The sequence below is a fragment of the Ranitomeya variabilis genome, chromosome 5 (assembly GCF_051348905.1).
Source record: "Ranitomeya variabilis isolate aRanVar5 chromosome 5, aRanVar5.hap1, whole genome shotgun sequence".
NCBI classification, from domain to species: domain Eukaryota; kingdom Metazoa; phylum Chordata; class Amphibia; order Anura; family Dendrobatidae; genus Ranitomeya; species Ranitomeya variabilis.
Genome location: NC_135236.1, coordinates 88,815,158 through 88,820,849, shown reverse-complemented (window position 1 = coordinate 88,820,849; position 5,692 = coordinate 88,815,158).

The window sequence follows — 5,692 nt, the reverse complement described above, 5'->3', positions numbered from 1 at the left end:
AGGGGATACCGACCAGAGGAGAGATCCTGGGTCCCTTCTCGAGATGTGAAGGCCGATCGGTTAGTCAGGGCCTTCCATTTAAAATTTCCTGGGAGGCCTGGGGGTCCGGCAGCCCCCCCATAGAAGGGAACTGTATCCCAGACACACTGAGGGGTGGAACCGAGACACTACCTACCTATACAACCAATACGCCAAAATGAATGGATGACTGTGATATTTTTTCTGTAAAATACAATGTAATCCTAATGGATTTATTATAATTATTTCCTTAATGACAGGCAATAACGGAAACCACCTGAGAAATTGTCTCTATGTATTTAGCAGCTATTGCCTTGGTAAGTTGTCCAGAATTCCTCATTGAAAAGCAAAGTCCAAAGGGACAAAATGCTGATTTCCTTCCCCATTTACAGAATCTCTAATTTGCAATTGTTTGTGGTTGATACAGAAATTATCATAACAAATGCTCTAATTACTGTTGTGCCGAATAAAAGAATCCCATTACAAGCCTAACCTGTTCCTGCATAATAGCCAGATGCTTCTAGCACATTGCTTTATTGACTGTCAATCAGATGTTTTTTTCTGTGGGGGCCATCAGACAAAGTGGGGACTAGTATGGGGCATCATACAGTATGGGGGCATTGTACTCTGTATAGGACGCAATGGAGGGCTTTGTACTGTGCACAGGAGAGCTGTGGTCCCATCATACCGTGCATAGGGAAGCTGTGGTCTCATCAAACTGTTTATAGGGATCTCTCACATCATACTGTTTATAGGGGAGAAGTAGAACAATCAGATGGTTTATAGGGGAGCTGGGGCATTTAACTGTGCATAGGGGAGTTGTGAGGGCATCCCACTTTGCATAGGGGAGCTTGGAGACATTATACTGTGAATAGGGGACCTATAAATGGAAGGACTCAGGGGACATTATTACTGTACGTGGGGGAACTAAAGGGACCTTCTACTGTAAATAGGAGGACATGGGACATTATTAAATGGTAAAGGGGTGCACATGATTTGCATAAAGTATCTCTGGGCCCATCACACTGTGCATCAAGAAGCTATGGGCCCATCATACTGTGTATAGGGAAGCTGTGGGCCTATCATACTATATACAGGGGAGCAGTGGGCCCATCATATTGTTTATAAGGAAGCTGGGGTGCATTAGGGAAGCTGGGGGCATTACCCTTTGCATACGGGAGATGTGGAGACATCATACTGAGTATAGGGGAGGTGTACATAGGGGGGGATCAGGGGACATTATTGCTGTACGTAGGGGGACTCGAAGGACATTAGTACTGTAAATGGGGGAAATGGGGGACTCGGATATTATTAAATGCTATTATTATCATAGTCAAAGGTGCATATATAATGCATTATTACTTTCTAGGTCATTCTCACAGGGCATTTATATTTTCTACATGGCAATTTTACTATCTAGACTGCACAAAGGAGGAATTTTATTTTGTAAGGTATACAGTGGCAGCATTACTATGTGGGGCACTAAGAGGAGCGATGTTTTTGTACCACACAGTAGGTGCAGTAATAAGGACACATACGACAGCAGCTGCTCAGTATTGGGGTATCATTAGACTGTGGAGTTTGTGCAGGTTAGAAATAGGTGTTAGCTCCCACACTACTCAGTCTCTATTCTGTGCCCTCTCACACTTTTCTCTCCCCCCATACTGCTTCCTCACAGTATTGCCCTCAATTGTCTCCTCACGCATTTCGCTCTCCCTCCGCATAGTGTCTTCTCTCACATTGTCCCCGTCTGAAAGATTTGAGCACAATTGATCACTACACCTTCTCAGACCGGGTGGCGGCAAAATGCAGCTGTGGGGGAGACACCTCAGACCACCGCACCAGGTGGCCTGACAACACCCTCTGCTGGCTGCACCTAAGTCAGATGCCCCTCCTACCCCCCTCAGATATGCCTCTGTTGGTATCTACCACTATATTGTCACTTTATGGCAGTTATGTGTTTTTCTTTGTGTAGAGATTTATTTTCAGTAACAGCATAGTCATCTGCTGAGGTTCTCCTATACCTAAGATCAGGGTGCACCACCTTAGTTGTGAACATGGTTACCTGGTTAGGGGCCCCCTCAGATGTCCGTCGCCCAACCCCCTCACTGAGCTAAACCCTAGCTATGCCTCTGGTCACAAGATATCACAATACAAAACTGCAGACATAGTTAAATAGATCTTCTCAATCTGATGAGCCTGAAGCACTTACTTTGAAATTCCACGTAAGAATGACTGTGAAAGTTTCACCGCCTACTAATAAAATTAAAATATCCAAGTAACTGTAAATTGATTTAGGAGACTCATCAAACATTGCAGCCTCTGGAAATCAGTGATCGGTGGTGCTTCCAACTTATGGCCATCAAACACAGACTTTAGCGACTGTATTTTATGTCAGAAGATAAATTTATGGGGTCTCTCACTTTTTCAATTCCATTTATTTAGAATGGCCAACAGCACGTGCTTTACCTGAAGTGCCTCCTCTCGGGACACTAAATCATTATCATACTGGGCCATCCAGACCGATTGTTGTCAGAGGAGGCATTTCATGCCTGTAAGTATTGTCAAACACCTTTGGGTATTCATCATATGAGAACAATAATTAGACTTTGTTGAAATATTTTTTCTTTCTTCCTCTTTGAGATGAAGATGAGAGTTTGTAAGGGACTTCATCGGATTTACATATTTACAGTTGTGTGAAAAAGTGTTTTACCCCCTTCCTGATTTCCTATTATTTTGCATTACACTTAAATGTTTCAATAACCAAACACATTTAAATATTAGACAAAGATAACACAAGTAATCACAAAATGCATTTTTTGAATGAAGGTCTTTATTATTAAGGAAAAAAAAAAATCCAAACCTACAGGGCCCTGTGTGAAAAAGTAATTGCCCCCTAAACCTAGTAACTAGTTGGGCCACTACTAGCAGCAACAACTGCAATCAAGCATTTGCGATAACCGACAATGAGACTTTTACAATGCTCTGGAGGTATTTTATCCCACTCATCCTTGCAGAATTGTTGTAATTCAGCCACAGTGGAGGGTTTCCAAGCATGAACCACCTTTTTATGGTCATGCCACAGTGTATTAATCAGATTAAGGTCACGACTCTGACTAGGCCACTCCAAAGTCTTAATTTTGTTTCTCTTAAGCCAGCCAGAGGTGGACTTGCTTGTGTGTTTAGGATCATTGTCCTGCTGCCTAACCCAAGTTGGCTTCAGCTTGGGGTCACAAATATTCTCCTTCAGTATTTTTTGGCAGACAGCTAAATTCATGGTTCCATTTACCACAACATGTCTTCCAGGTACTGAAGCAGCAAAACAGCCCCAGACCATCACACTACCACCACCACCATATTTACTGTTGGTATGATGTTCCTTTTATGAAATGCTGTGTTACTTCTACCCTAGATGTTATAGGACATACACCTTCCAAAAAGTTCAACTTTTGCCATCAGTCCACAGAGTATTCTCCCAAAAGTCTGGGGGATGATCAAGATGTTTACTGGGAAATTGAGAAAAGCCTTTATGTTCTTATTGCTCAGCAGTAGTTTTCATCTTGAAACTCTGCCATGCAGACCATTTTTTGCCCAGTCTCTTATGGTGGAGTCATGAACACTGACTTTACCTAAGGCAAGTGAGGCCTGCAGTTCTTTAGATGTTGTTGTAGGGTCTTTGGTTACCTCTCGTATGAGTTGTTGCTGTGCTCTTGGGGTAATTTTGGTTGTCCGGCCACTCCTGGGAAGGTTCACCATTATTCCATGTTTTTGCCATTTGTGAATAATGGCTCTCACTGTGGTTCGCTTTAGTCCCAAAGCTTTTGAGATGGCTTTATAACCTTTTCCAGACTGATAGAACTCAATTACTTTGTTTCTCATTTGTTCCAGAATTTCTATGGATCAAGGATTTTATCAAAACTACAGTGAGCAGCCCAGTAAGTGACACATTGCTGGAATAAGGGTCTCTACAGCATGATGCTTTCAGATGGTGTAGCAAAAACCTAATGAAGAATCCCTTTAACCACTTCACAACAAGCACCATACATGAACGGCGCATGTCGGGTCTCTACCTTTGATGTGGGCTTCAGCGCTGAGCACACATCTTTTCCAGCACATGTCAGCTGATTTCAACAGCTGACATGTGCCCCTAACAGCTGCATGTGGAATTTCGATCCACCCGCGGCTGTTAGCGGCATTTAACACCATCGCGCCAGAAGTGCGTCACTAATCCTGCCCATTGGCGCCTGTGTCACATAATCACAGGTCACCAATAGGTTGGCATGACAACCCGAGGTCTGCAGGAGACCCCTGTAGTTGTCATTGCCGGATTGCTATGAGCGCCGCCCAGCAGTCGGAACTCATAGTAAGTGAGCATTTCTGCTACATAGAGCAAAGCTAAAACCCGGCTGTGTGTAGCACAAGTGATCAGAAGATCACAGCTTCTAGTCTCCCATGAAGACTATTGAACCAAGTGTAAAGTAAAAATAAATGTTTTTAAAAATATTAAAATAAATAAATAAATCTATGTATACAGTGTATATATAAAAAAAAGTTCAAGTCATCTCCCCATTTGCCCCATTCAAAATAAAACAATTAAAAAAAACGCATATTTGGTATTGCCGCGTTCAGAAACGCCCAATCTATCAATATATAAGAATTAATCCGATCTGTAAACGGCGTAATGAGAAAAAAATCAAAACTCCAGAATTACAGTTTTTTTTGTTGCCGCAACATTATATTAACATGCAATAACAGGCGATCAAAACATCATATCTATGGTATCAATAGAAACATCAGCTCAGTGCGCAAAAAATAAGCTCTCACCCAGCCCCATATCCCTAAAAATGGAGACACTACAGGGCGTTGTTTTTTTTAACAAACTTTGGATTTTTTTTCACCACTTAAGTAAAAAAGAACCTAGACATGTTTGGTGTCAATGAACTCGTAATGACCTGGAGAATCATAATAGAAGGTCAGGTTTAGCATTTAGTGACCATTGTAAAAAAAAAATTGTGAAATTGCACTCTTTTTGTAATTTCATCGCACTGGGAATTTTTTTTCCCATTTTCCAATACAGGATATGGTAAAAATCAATGGTCTCGTTCAAAAGTACAACTCGTCCTGCAAAAAAATAAGCCCTCACACGGCCATAATGAAAAATAAAAAAATTATGACTCTGGGAAGAAGGGGAGCAAAAATAGAAATGCAAAAACGAAAAACGACCCATGGGTGAAGGGTTTAATGTATTAATAAACGGTACGACTTCCATAGGAAAGTACTAAGAAAAACGTTCCTGTTTATGACATAAAAGTAGAATTATTTAATGAATTGACTAACGCTCTTTAATATATGGGAGTGGATTATCGTGAAGTGATCCGACCATATAATCCTGTAAGGTGCTGATTATATTGCCATAAATGTCGTCTCACAGGCACAATTTTTGGAGGTCGCTCACTAAATGGAGAGCAGACCTTCCTGACAATAATCCTGAGCTTCTCTCCAACCTCCGCGCCCTCAGGATCCTTTGAACAAATACAATGGTCTGTCGTTCCCAATTTAACCGACCACGGAGCCTAATCACCATACCGGTAACTGAACGAGCGGTTATTCTGCAGCTGACAACACGACTAATATCAGCCGTCCATTGTCTGCCGCGCGGAAGGTTTAACACGAC